The following is a 12,867-nucleotide window of genomic DNA, read 5'->3' as shown; positions in this document are numbered from 1 at the left end:
AGTTGGTTGGGACGCACAAACTAACCTTGCAGTGAATTAAAATCGAATCATGGCGCAATAGTTCAGATGCATACAAATATCTAAACACTCAGAAAACAGAATCAAAGGGGAAGAGGGGCGGTTAGGGGTCCAGGAGATAATTAAAAAATATATAAATCTTACCTAGATTTAGCCGGATCCAAAATCCTGACTGAAATAAATATTTACCTTCCAACTTTCCAAGAGCGGCTGTTTTTTCAAGCTTCAGAGGTTCGTCGTTCGTCTTGCTGAGCGAGTACTTCAGTTCTACACTCAAACGGATGTAGACAGTAATTAGTATTTAGCTTTAAACATTGCTCAATGTACAAGGAAACGAAAACTGTGCTATCGCCTGGCGACAACCTCACTCATAATGTTATTACCGTGATCTACTGTTAACGGTAAACCATGGTAAAAAAATTATGTTTAATAACAAATACATAAATAGAAGTGCTGCTGTCAAAATAACCTCATAAGTGAAATATTATGAACTGATTTGGAACTCCTTAGAAAACGATTAAATCATCTCATATGTATGCTTTATATTAAATGGCAATGGAGGTGAAAAAGGAATCATTGAAGATCGCATTGTTCGAATTAAAAGACACGCAAATATCTTACCATCAGTAAAGTCACATTAAGCCAAAAACCTGCTGCTAGTTTCTTTTTCATTCAAAAAATGAACATTACACCTACATCAACACTTAAATGGACCCATTGGGAAGAAAAACAGGAATATATAACGAGTAAAAAATCATTGGACGCCTTGGTCTTTCAAGGGAGAATAACAAATAAGACGCGCCATGGACCAATTAGGATAGAGATTTTTCGCGGAAAGATCAAACAAATTAATCAGTAGATCACATAAATGCTCCTTAATGAACAGTAATAGACTACTGTTGGGTTTACATAAACGTTTTGTTTACGAACAGGTTTTAGGTCTTCATTACTGGGCAGTTTCAAGTCGCCTCAGGGCTCGCATTTCACGTGTAGCATATCTGTTCGGGTTAGAACTGTCGGATAATTAACTAATTAATCGGGTGTTAATGGTTGCAAACCTAAAGGTAATTTCCCCTTTTTCTTTTAGATTAAAGAGTTACAACTTGCCTTTATTAGCTCTTTTAAATCAATAGTTTTGATTGACTTTCCACATTTTTTTTCAGGCAAATGAGTGCTTATGTTAAGATGTAAAGCACATGCTTACTGGTCAAAATTAACAAGGTTGCTCCTTTCATGTTATTAGCAATATTGATTTATTTGATGAGTTGAATTGTAGTCGTACTTTGATTGGTTCTTTCATGATGTATTGCAAAACAGAAGAATAAATGACGTCATCATGAACAACTCTTTGCTTTTTTCTCGCATGAAACAAACAGATTCCATGTTTCCATGGGTCACAGAACCACATATTTATAACATCTATGGATTTATTTGTTAAATTGATAGAAACAAAAATAGTTTTAGTAATAACGACAATGAAACAGTGATTATGGTAATAATAATGATAATAATTTAAATTATAATAATTGTAAACATAATTTTTTTCACAAAAATCAAAATATTATCCAAGACGATGGTTATAACAACAATTACAAATTTATAATGAAGAAAAGTTAAAACGCTTAAGATACAACCTGAAAATCTATTGCTATTGGTGATCTCTACTCCATATTTGAACCAACCATTAATGATTTACTTTCACGACATGATGCCTATTTTTCCGTTGAAAATATGTATTGTACGTTAATGAAAAAAACAGAAAGTTGGAGCGAATTATTTTTGAGGCTCTCTAAGAGCAAGGATTTGAATGTCACACGGCAGATTTGAAAGTGCCACTAAAAGAAAGAGTGCATAAATTACTTGGCAGAATGAATCTGTTTTGTCTGCCGAACTGCATGGGTTCTTAGCGTCGCTTATTAAAGTTATGTGTGCTTAGTGTATGTTATGAAAAAAAGGCAAAAAAATATCGAACAAAACTTTACTAGAAGAGAGTTTATCCTTTTATAACGAGAGAAGTTCAGCTTGAGGAAACTAACAAAATTTATTTCGTCAACAAAAAGTAAAAAATTAAAAAGTTCCGAAATGCATGTATTCTTTGTGTAAAATATCTGAAATAAATATCAAAGAAGTCCAACCTCGAGTGGGTTCCCTATCAAAGCAGATTATTTTCAATATGGTGGATAGGACTAAAAGAATCGAACGTAATCCATTGTAGTTAAAGATCATAAGAACAACATAAAACGCTTAAAAATTTTGACAAATCAAAATTGATTTTGAAATATTTCTTAGGAATACTTGGCTTCTTCATAATCTGTTCAATGAAAAATACCAGTAATGTAGCTGGTTGGAGAGAGACCACCTGGACAACACAAAATTGTGGGCCGTCAAATAAGCGTTTACAAGGAACTCTAGTTCTCCCGAAAGGAAAGAAAAATGGAAAATACGGGAACTCTTTGTCATAAAGTTAATGATGTTCTGAGTCTTACTGATTTGAACCTGCACATTTGGACTGCTCGAGCATTGAGTTTTTCTTGTATTTAAACACAATCTTTGTTATTATCTGGTTCAGTTGTCAACACAACATAAATTCTACAATACCTGAACGCTTTGATGCTGCGATCGTATTCACTTGTGATGAGCAAGATAGAAGGGAAACCAAATTTCCTTTAAGCCCTTATTTTGGTTTTAACAACGCCGCAGAATGTTTTCAATCGAGTTTGGAGCGACCCAAATACATTCAGTATTAGTAAATTTTTAATTATCTAACGCAGTTGTAAACTGCGTGGTTAACATTTTGTATGCTTAGCTAGGCTTCAATTAACTGTTACAATGTATTGAAAACAATACAAATAAAATAAAAAATACAGAGGGACAACGATGTACATGCTGTTAGTTCAAGAACCTAAATTCATTTTAGTCACGGATTCTTAACCGTCGCTAAAATTTTACTAGATAGGTCCGGTACCTGTTACAAACAATCACTCAGTAGAACGGAGCGCGATCAGAGGAAACGGCGGGATTATAGCGGAGGAATGAAAAAACGTGGGAGGCTTGGGTCAGGCTGCGTAATGAACGTGACCCGACCCAAATCTCGCTCGTTTTTTTTTCTATCTCTATTAATCCATTAATAGAGATAACCTATTAACTATTAATTATTAATCTATTAATTTCGCTCCGTTTTACAAACTGGATGCCTGAAACATGCTCAAAAATTTGACTTCCAAATACAACAATTTTCCTGAGGGTAAACAGCATTTCGAAGTGTAAAATATTTACTCGGGTTTTAATGACACATTACACGGGTTACGCCCCGTTCCTTACGGCATATATCCGAAGAATAAGTTTTCTCTCTTGGCAATTGGCAATTGCCGAGTATGAAGTTTTTAAAATCATTGATGTTACATATCATAATGATCATCTTCTTTATTCTCGTGATCTTAATGCGTGATTCAGGGGTGGTATTGTGAGGGGAAATTACATACTGATTACTCTTAGAGATGAGCTAAAGAGGGATTTAAGGTCTCTACAATTTTAGCCTCCCACTGCAAAATTCTGATAACGTTAAAGGGGATAAGTTTCTAAAGAAACTATAGTGCTGCGTGCAAGATAAAGTAACGCAGCTAAGGATGTTCGATTGTTAGATAGTTCACATACATGGTCTACACAGAAAAGAAAACCTCACAAAATACTTCCCAAGGAACTTATTTGTACTCATGATTTATGTAAAGTAAGCATGCTCTTTCATTCCAAAAATCCTTTTGGGAAGAGTCTTTTGTGGGATTGAGCTGCAACAGAGTTGGAATCAATTTATTTTTGCTGATGCAGTGGTGATTGTTCGACTTGAAGCAGCCGTCTTTCCCGAACATCAAATTTGCATGAAGTTAACTACATGAACTCTTTCACCAAAGGTGATTGTGGACCTCCTGAGCTGCGGATATAGGAAAAACCTTCCCACGAAGGTAGCCTTAAATTGAAACTTAATCTAAATTAAGTTAACGCTTATGTCTCTTAAGAGATGTAAACCGAATTTACATCAGCTATCACGAGTGCAAATTGAAAACGAAAGTACACCCTTTTGGTGCTACGGCTAATCATTCTTATTTTTTTGTGACTCGAGCCTACAAACGCTCTTAACAAGTTTTAAAGTTGTGAGGTAAAGTATTTCAATAAATCAATTCGGACCTGACCAGATTAAGTTCGGCTACAAACTGAGTTATTCTTCAGTGTACCGTATAATAACAACCGTATTATTGATGTTAAAAAAGACTCTTAAGTATTTGTGTTAATTGTTCTGTTAGACCACAGTTTCAAATTTCTTTTATCTTTATTTCAACTTTTCGTAAAAAAAGAAAATAGAGACGTTCTTTACTGATTCTCAACCTAAGTATGATCTGAAAATCTTGGTCAGCTTGAACGTGATAATAAAAAGGTGCTTATAAATAAAAAAAGAGAGTATAAATTTGCTAAAGTGGAATACCGCGCACAAATTTCGAGCTGACGATTACAAATACGCGCGTAGGATTTTAAGCCTTTGAAATAACTTTTTATCTCCACATAAGAGTCGCAGAGAGAAACCGATGTGGATTTTGAGTAATCATGGAAGGAATTACTTTTCTGCAAAACGTGGAAATACCTCAGCTTCGTATTTGATAAATTATGGAACAAACTGGATGTTTTGTTAAGATCTTGGCTGCAGTCAGATTTCGTGCCTGCTCGAACGCAATTATTTGCAATGACGTCGTTGACTCCAGATTAATCTTAGATTCTATTTCCGACGATAATCGTTTTTTCCCCTTGTGAAATTCAGCAGCGCGAACATTATATTTTGATAAATGAAGCTATAGAATTGTTTTATTTCGAAAGATATATTCAAGTGAAAATGGCCATTTTGACCTATGACGTTAATACTTAGTTTCAATAAAAAAATTATGCTTGCGTTTATGAAAAATCGCATTTCAATTGACAATGTAGTAAGCAGAATTTTTCGATTTGATTAAATGAAAGCCTTTCCCGCATATCACACGTGTGGGAAAAAAAACTGCCTCCATTATGGGGTGAATTCTATCAGAGGTTATAAAATTGAATAAATGTTAAGATCTTTTTTTACTTTGTTAAATGCAGAAAATTGGATGCGCTATGATAGAATCGTATTCATGATATGGAAAGCCAATGCAGTCATTTTCGTTGCCGTTCACACCATGACATTGACTGATAGTGATAAACTGCTGCTTTTGAATATGAAATGTATGGTAGGCTCGCGGGCTGTTTTATAGGATTCAGCCCCTTTCTTTCAGGGGTGGAACACGAATGGTTTACTACCTCATAAACGTCTCTTAACACTGAAGTGATTTGACTTCTGGATGAGTTTAGGTCAGTTAGAAATTAAAAGGATGTGTTAAACGCTAAGTGAAATTCAGTTTTTATGAACCTTTAACTTGCATTTTGCCACAAAAGAAACAAAAGATTAATTCAGCCTTCCTCCTCTTCGTTAATAAAGTGCTCGGATGGAAACGAAATGCTCAGTGGGTAGAGACACCCACTACGTTTTAAAATTACAAATTACTTTTTCTACGTCACCCAGAACTTTAAGCAATGTTTGAACTGCAAAAATTGCAGCGATTTATCGTAAAAAATACTTGTTAGAATTCTTCATCTTCGAAAGAGGAGCACTTAGTTGTGTTTTGATGCTACCGTTCTTGTTGTCGTCGTGTTCTTTCGCGCCTCTGTTTTTGTCCTGAACCCATTCGTGTTCGTTCAAAACACAACATTTGCATGCCTTGGAGAGCTTAGTAAATTGAGAGCATCGCAGATCCCTCTTGCCAAATATATTTGCAGTGTTAAAATTAGAATTAGAGCAAATTTGTCGGCGTGTTACGGTATACACAGGAGTCAACTGACAAGGCTCTAATATAGAAACAAACAATTTTCAAGGCAACCTTTTTAAGTGTCAAATTTGAGCTTTTGTGATAGAATTACGTACAAGAGGTTTAGAAGATGTACATTTGTGATATCAAACAACGCATCCTTGTAGAAAGGGGAGTCAAGCCATTGTTTGTCATTACAACGAAGGGCGGTAGAGTGAAACATATTCTTTTGTCTCATTCGTGCTTGTCAGTGGTAGTTTCAAACTAAAATTTTCGATAATAAACTAAAGGAGATTTGTAATCTTATTCCTTAATTTAGAACTCAACTAATGCTCTGAGACAGTGAGGTTATCCCTCACATTTCAGTTTTGTTTACATGAAGCCATACATAAACTCGCTATAGTAGTATTTACCTTTGCACTTTCTGGTTTCTCAATGCTCAGTCTTATTCTGTGGTTATCAAATGTTCGATTCGCTCTCTTTCTGTCACAGGAAAGAAAAGATATTGTCCTCAAAATGGCTTTAGGGATCCAACCTTATTTCCACTGAGCGCCAAAAGATGTTTTCTTAAGAGTGTGATACAAAATCTGTAGGCGATCGACAAAGTGCTTTTAACTGAATCACCCAGACAACCATAGGTCCCTAAAGAGAATTTTTTTCATTAGTAATTCAACGTACGTCATTCTGGTTTTTACACTAGGCCAATTTTCTTTTCATCTGTCCATCTTTACACCTCCATTAATTGGCCTTTATGCAGTCCAAGTCGTATCGCTTAAATCAAGCGGATTTAGTGCGGAAAGATTAAATTAAAAATACTGCATGGCTGCATGAGGTCCAAATCGCTCAATCTGGTTCATCTGTGAATGGAATAATAACTGCATTTTTAAGTTTATTTTGTGTTTTTTGGTTTTTTTTATTTGACAAAGAATTTTCGTTATGGAGTTTTATGAAACGTGTTAAGGTTTGGCAGAATTTCGAAAAAAAATTATCAATCCAAAAGAAAACGATTGTTTAAGACATGCACAAGGATGGTGTATTCTAAAATTCTTATCAAACCGCGCATTTCCCAATTTCGATCGGAAATCTCCATCTAGTTAATATTTCAAATTTTATCCTTTAATTCTCCTGCCTTTAAAAGCACTTTACCAATTAAATAGTTCGTTTAATTCATTCAAAGACATACGGTGTGCCGTGGGCAAATTGTGCAGATATATCACGCACATGCATGCAACAAAAGCTATAAAGACTGTTAAAACACTATACGAAAGTTTCGCCGTTGTTTGGAAGAACCTATAGCAAAAGTTTCATCGTAGTTTCGTTCTCGTAGTTAGTACTGGGAAAAAACATTAATTTACTTTAAATGATCCACCTTATGCAAGTGCCCTTTCGCAACTCAATGCTATTGGGAACCAAATTTTAACGCAGACTGATACTGTTAGGGAGATCTGTAAGCTTATCATCTTCATATCCTGACGGCTCCAAATTAACGCCACGGGAGATATTTCTTGCGATAGCTGTGAATGTCACCGGTAAGTATTAAGCGCTCTTACTCTAAATTTATTCCTGATGAGAACGGATGAAAAATGGGAGTTAAAAACAAAACCTTTTAGAAGGTTAAAAAATCGGCAAACCCGGTTTCAGTTTATTTTTTTTTACCTTATGAATTCACGTTTTGCACCTTTAGGCAAATAGAAGCTAAAAACTAATACTTTTGTGATCATTTTCTGCTAAAACAAACTCCTTTCTTAAGAAACTGTAACTTAACGAATGCAACGAAATTACCGAGGAAATGATCGTCAACCTAAGATGCTTTCATTGAACTTTCCTTTTCATTACAAAAGGAAATGTATGAAGGTTAGTATGGAAAATATGGTTATTGATGTTAAGTTTACCTCGTGTTTTCTCAGGATGTTTTAATGCAACGAGTTTTTTTTTAATCAAATGCGTACCTTATGATTTGGTCGTTAGTCTTAAACTTGTATTAATGGACAACCTCATGGAAAATGAATTCTTGCTTTGACTAAGACTTTTCCTTTAATGGCGGGAAATTTTGTGACACGCGTGGGTTGGAAACCGATGAAATGATATCATGAGAAAACATCATTAATTTGCAACAAAATCGGCAAGAGCAGATTCACCTTCGTTCGGGCAAACGATTCAGTGGTTTATTATACAAATCTGCAACCGACTGCTTCGGCCGAAAGATTTCACCGAAAAACTGCAAAGTAGAACTCGATTTATTTTCGGTCGTTTTGGCTGTTGTTAAGACAGACAAATTTGATGTCTGAAAGAGTATCCCTGAGCTGGATATCGGTAAACATCAGCGTAATCTCAGTAAAAGTTACTTGGTCGCAGTACATCGAATCAGTTTTGCTGTACTCCTACACTCTTCGGGCTTCATTAGTAGCTTTTTTCAGCTGACCTACGGTTTAATTTACTTCTTTCGTGCTATTCTTACTTTCTCTATTAATTTCAAGGTCGCTTTAACTGCAAAATGTAACTTTTTTTCTACACATCAGAACTACAGCAAAGCTGAAAACTCAGTTTGATGACTCAATCAAATGAAATTTTAGACTAATGGTTCGTTGTCATACGACCGTGGTCGGAATCTGAGCAAAATTCTTGAGCGGATATTCATTTTCAATGAGCGACCGGAATAAGTAGCATTCTTGCCTGGGAATATGCACACATGGCACGAAAAACAGTCTACACGAAACTTTAACAGACCTAAGGCAAAACTGACTCAAAACTCGTGCGAGGTACTTTACCTTCGCTTCCGAGTGATTGGAAAAAATTTCACCTGTTTTCACATCTTCCACTTCAGTTGGCCATCAACTTATTGATACACTTGAGAAGTTTGAGGAGCACTCTAGTGGTTGCAATTGCGCTCGAATGCCCTTGAAGGAAACATTTCGCTTACTTTGTAAGTGTTATGCAAATTTCTCAGTATGCATCAAACTCCTATAATGCACGCGAAAGCACGAATTATTGGCTAATTGAGAGCATTAATATTTCGTAGACATAATAATATTTTTTTTAGGCTTTAGCCTTAGCATTTATATTTTCTATAAAGGGGTTTCTAGAGAGTCAATTTACTTCCTACATAAACCACACTCAAAAGTTCCTTATATTTTTTTTCCTTCAAGATGCATTTCAGAGTAACATCCCTGCCTAGGGGATCACTTTTGAAAGACTTTCAACCGTGGCCGACAGGCATGAGAAAGCTCACTTTACCACAATAACGAATATTTGCATGAAATCCAAACACTGGCCTTCGAAATTTTCGACCAGTGTGAACTTAAACAGGTTTGCAAGATGCTTCAAGTTACATTTATAACCGGAAAATAACTTTAAATTTTGAACAATTCGTACATTTATTCTCAGATGCAGTTAAACTAGCGCACAATGTTTTGGTAGTGTTTAAGAAATCTAACCCAAAGATTTATATATAAAGAGATATAAGGTTTCAAATTATCATTATTTCTTACCTTATAGGTAGAGGATGGCTGAGTTTAAATGCATAAACAATTAGATGTCTTCTTCAAGATTACTACTTTGATAGTGTGAAATTTTCTGAAACAGACCCAAAAAGTAATAGAGTGTAAAACTGAGTGTGGATGTTACGTTACAGCGACACCTGAAAGCTTTCTTAATGTTAAGAATTTACTTTATCCTATTAATCAAAAGGGTCGACACGAAATGGCATAAATTATTCAAAGTGTAGGGAGTAATCGATGTCGATCTTCTGTGTATTTAATAAGCGTTGTTTCCATGTTTCGTGATCATGGTTTAAAGTCATTTGTGGATGACACCAACAACCCCACCTCCGAGTCGATGTTATGATCTCAGGTTAGAACAAAAGTTTTAGACAAGGGTGTAGTTTATTGTTTTATGTTAAAGTTTTATTCGACTCTAATGGGCGGCCAAATTGTTGGCTCACCATTGAGGAAACGATAACCCTCAGGGACTTTTTTCAGTTAATTCAAATGTTTATTCAGTCTTATGCATATTTTAATCACTCAGGTATTATCTAGCTGTCGTTCGATAAGACTGTTAAAAGATTGACTCATTTTCTTAGTAAAAAAAAGCTTCATGTTGGGAAAGTTTTTCTTTTCCTCGAATCTGACTTCAAAAATTTAGACCCAAAATTTTAAAATTGCACTTACTGTGCACTAGACCTGTGTGTCAAAGAGTAAATTACAAAATATTATATCTAACGCTATTATGCTGCAGAAAAAAAATCGCAAGCTCAGTGTTTATCATCAGAAAGAAACATTATGTAATCTCTGTCGATAAGTGGGAAAAAGAGATATTTTTCATACAATTAAAGTGGTGTTTGTTATGTCTTTTGGCAAAGTTGTCGAAAAATTAACGAGGACAAGAACAAGATGTGACAGATTAGCAGATGGGTGCATTTCCTACTTGCCATGATAGTTTTGTAGGATTAACGAAGATAATTGCAAAATATGACAGTATATTATAAAAGAGTAGCAAATGAGAGGAGAAAAAGGAAAATTGCATTTTCAATTTGTCATGTTAGTTCAGCAGAATTATGGAGGGTGATTACAAAATATGACAGTATTTTCGAAAGATATTAGACACGAGATAAAAAACATAGCATTTTGAATTTGTAATGTTGGTGGAAAAGAATATGCTAAATGAAAAGGCTTAGCCCCGAAATTCTGTTGGTTCTCAGCCTGAAAGATGGGAATTGCTCACAATATATTTCTTTGCCGATCCTTTTACTTCTTCTGTGAACTCATCTGGTTGTCAGACTTCACTCCGCTTAATGGATGTTGAGGAAATTCAGAAACGATCCTCACAGACGAACGACGAGTGACGTAAATTGCTAGGAAAGAGGCCTAAACAATTCAGGCTTTAATCAATAGAGGTCAAACCCGTGCCTCTCAAAAATTCGTTGGGTGGAACTGCTAAACTGGGCAAATTTGATCTCAGTTGGAAGAAAGAAATCATGTTTTGACATATAAATAAAAACTGAATTTGAAACTGAACCTCGCTGATGAACTTGAAGATAGCCCTTCACACCTAAACATCAATATTCGTAGTCTCCGTACTGTTCTCCATACACTGCCTCAGTTGCTGAAGGAAGAATTTGTTTTACAATCGAGAGCTTCTTTCCTTTATTCTCAGGACTTTGTTGTGTTATTCACGAGTTATATGGTAAGGAGAAATTACGTGTGAGTCACTCTTAGGGGTCAAAGTTTTAAAGAAATTGGACAAAAAGATTCTCGCAGAGGCAGGCCATTAGTTATGAGTTGGGTAAGTCATAAGCTTTAAACATGACTGCGTCGTTCAAAATAAAACCTCTTTAAAAAGCAATTTTCAAAAGAGTGCAATTTCTAGCCTGAGAATCAGACAGAAAATGATATGGACACGGAAGGACCTGGGTACAACTTGTAAATGAACGATGGGTATCATGACGTTTATGATTGCTAGTTGCTGTACTCTAGAGAGGAAGCTTTCGAGTGATTATCTTTAGATGAATGTTTTAATAGATGAAGCTGAAATTTCTGAGACAACCAGAGATTGCTATTTCGCGAACGAACGCTATTCTTTCACGGGCACATTTTATTTTCAATGTTTATCAAAAATTAAAGCTTTACTTCACGAATGTTTTAAAAATCCTTTTAATCTAACAACGAATCTTTCTTCATATTCTCCATGAATTTCTTCCTTAATTAAGTGATCAGATTTTAAGCGCCTCATCAATAGTGCACGTATAATTTAAGGTGAAATGGCACCACCATCACCTGATTTCTTATGCAAAGTGTGCTATTTTGTCTCACTTTGACAGACAGAAGAAACTTTGTCGGATCTTAGCGTCTAAGTAGGAAATCAGAAAGTAAACAAAAGAACTCAGACATGGTCTTTAGGAAGTCGTTCGCATCAATATCCGGGTAGGTTGTCAAGGAACTAGCTTTTGGAATAACTCTCCTCATCTGGTGAAATTTGGGAGTTTCACAGGTCCATAGTGACACTCAAATACCCCTTTCACACCAGAAAAACATGTAGTTAAACCTTGTTTAACTGAATGAAAATTATAAACAGAGAACTGAAAAACTGAATATCCATAGTGTTAAAGTAGACACTGACTTGTATTTTAGTGTTTTAAATTAAAGGTCACAAACGTTGGTTTAAAGCAGCTTTGATGAAGAAAACATTTCCACCCGTGTTTAACAAAACAAGTCTAACACATGTCGATGCTTTGATGTGAATGGGGTATTAAAACAATTTATATAGCTAAGCAATATATAGGGTTAACTTTGGCAAAGAGAAAGAAAATACAGGAGAAAGACGTATGAGAGAGATCTTTTTTTGTTGCTTGCACACAAAATAATTGAAAATGTAAATTAGGATTTCAGCTTTGCAAGCCGTCTGCTGAATTCGCCAATGAAGAAATCGCGAAAGAGCTTGCGCTCAGAATTCGAAGATGTATAGAATTCTATAAGCTCAGCTACCCGGTACCAGAGACTCTTGGAAACGTTAACAAACACAGGATCATGTTCCTACTCGAAGAAATACCGTCTTGATTCTCAAACTCAAGTTTCTTCCAGTTATGCCGAACAACTGTTAAATTCATGCTAAACCAGTAAATCCACGGGGATCGTGCCAAGATATTAAAAAAGGAATGTTATTACCTTTTTTTATCACTTGGTAGCCAGAAGTTTGAGCTTTCGATCGAACTAGAGATGTACTTGCCGATGAACTTATACTTGTATTCGCATCTAAATTAATGAAATGCATTATATACAGTAGCTGAGGTGTTTGAATAGATAGAAGTTAATTGTACTTTGTAAGCAGCTAAATAAAATCACCCCGAGGCTATAACAACTACAAGATTATGTTTGTATACAATTTTGAAAAAGGCCAAAACTTCACAGGTTAGCGCAGAAAAGGTGCGACAAAAACATAAGACCTGATTCTGAGACGAAAACGAAGGATAGTTCTCTCTGGTTGTTCGTAG

The 12,867-nt window shown here is 35.4% G+C and overlaps 1 protein-coding gene across 21 annotated transcripts in view; it reads right to left on the bottom strand.

Annotated features, from left to right (window-relative positions):
- Nucleotides 1–12,867, bottom strand: part of LOC131771961 (gamma-aminobutyric acid type B receptor subunit 2) — a 54,751-nt gene that overhangs the window by 19,786 nt on the left and 22,098 nt on the right. For 9 of the 21 annotated variants that reach the window (XM_066162991.1, XM_066162990.1, XM_059087845.2 and 6 more), the window contains 3 exons: nucleotides 9,371–9,455; nucleotides 6,296–6,365; nucleotides 208–285 (listed from right to left, as the gene is read on the bottom strand). The gene's annotated coding sequence lies outside the window, so the exon portion shown is untranslated. Of the gene's footprint in view, nucleotides 1–207; nucleotides 286–639; nucleotides 660–6,295; nucleotides 6,366–9,370; nucleotides 9,456–12,541; nucleotides 12,632–12,867 lie in introns of those variants that run through there. The other 12 variants (XM_059087848.2, XM_059087846.2, XM_059087850.2 and 9 more) reach the window with 6 other exon arrangements.

Source organism: Pocillopora verrucosa, chromosome 3 (assembly GCF_036669915.1).
Source record: "Pocillopora verrucosa isolate sample1 chromosome 3, ASM3666991v2, whole genome shotgun sequence".
Classification (NCBI taxonomy): Eukaryota; Metazoa; Cnidaria; class Anthozoa; order Scleractinia; family Pocilloporidae; genus Pocillopora; species Pocillopora verrucosa.
This window is presented reverse-complemented; position numbering and strand designations above follow the sequence as displayed.